Here is an 884-nt window from a genome sequence, read left to right as displayed (position 1 = left end):
CCCGGGAGTCTGCCAGGATTCACCCCACCCCCTACCCCCGACCAGCAGCCTCTGCGCGCCAGGCTTCTGGAAAGCTGGCTTGCATCTTCGGGTTCTCACAGGGCTTGCCCCTTTTCTAAATTTACTTGGCACTAGCTGTAACAGTTTCTTTAGCTGCAAAGGATGTCTGAACATCATAGCTGAAGCTTCTCTTTATCAGTGTCTATTTGCAGAAGGTTCCATTGGCCTCATACCCTATGAAGTAGATATTAACCTCATTTTACAGATGGAGAAGCTAAACAGGCTGTGAACCATTAAAGTAGTAAGTTCCACCTAAAAGCTAAGCTTTTTAAAAACGCAATGCCTCTGAAGTCTGGGTTCCTTCCTGGCATTTAATTGAACTACTTTCCTCAGAGACATAAGGAATTATCCTGGACAAGTCTTTATTTGGGCTCTCCCCTTCTCAACCAAAATGTCACCATCTTCATTTGCTGAACCAAACTTGAGCTTAGGAACAATGGTATCTCACCTGCTACCATCCAAAGCAGACCTTATGTGAGGGCAGTCACATGGAAGTCCTTATCTGGACCTTAGTTGATAGGAACCTCTCCCGAGGCAGGAACAGGGACTCCAAACTCTGTTCAATACAGCCTGCGCTCAGACATCAGACTCTCGATGCTGGGACAGTGCATTGGGAGATATGGAAGTCTGACTTTGCTGGCCTGTACCTGGCTCAGAATTTTTCCACGTGCTGTTTCCTCTGCTCAAACAGGCATGCATTGCCTCCTCCTCATCTGGAACTCAGTTCTCTCAGCGCCTCAAAGAGACCTCTAGAGAAACCTCCCCATCCTTTAAAAAAAAAAATTGTGTTCAAGTGTGGTGAAGCACATGTGGAAATCAGAAGA

Source organism: Mus musculus, chromosome 4 (genome assembly GCF_000001635.26).
Source record: "Mus musculus strain C57BL/6J chromosome 4, GRCm38.p6 C57BL/6J".
Taxonomy (NCBI): Eukaryota; Metazoa; Chordata; class Mammalia; order Rodentia; family Muridae; genus Mus; species Mus musculus.
Note: the sequence above shows the minus strand (reverse complement) of the source record.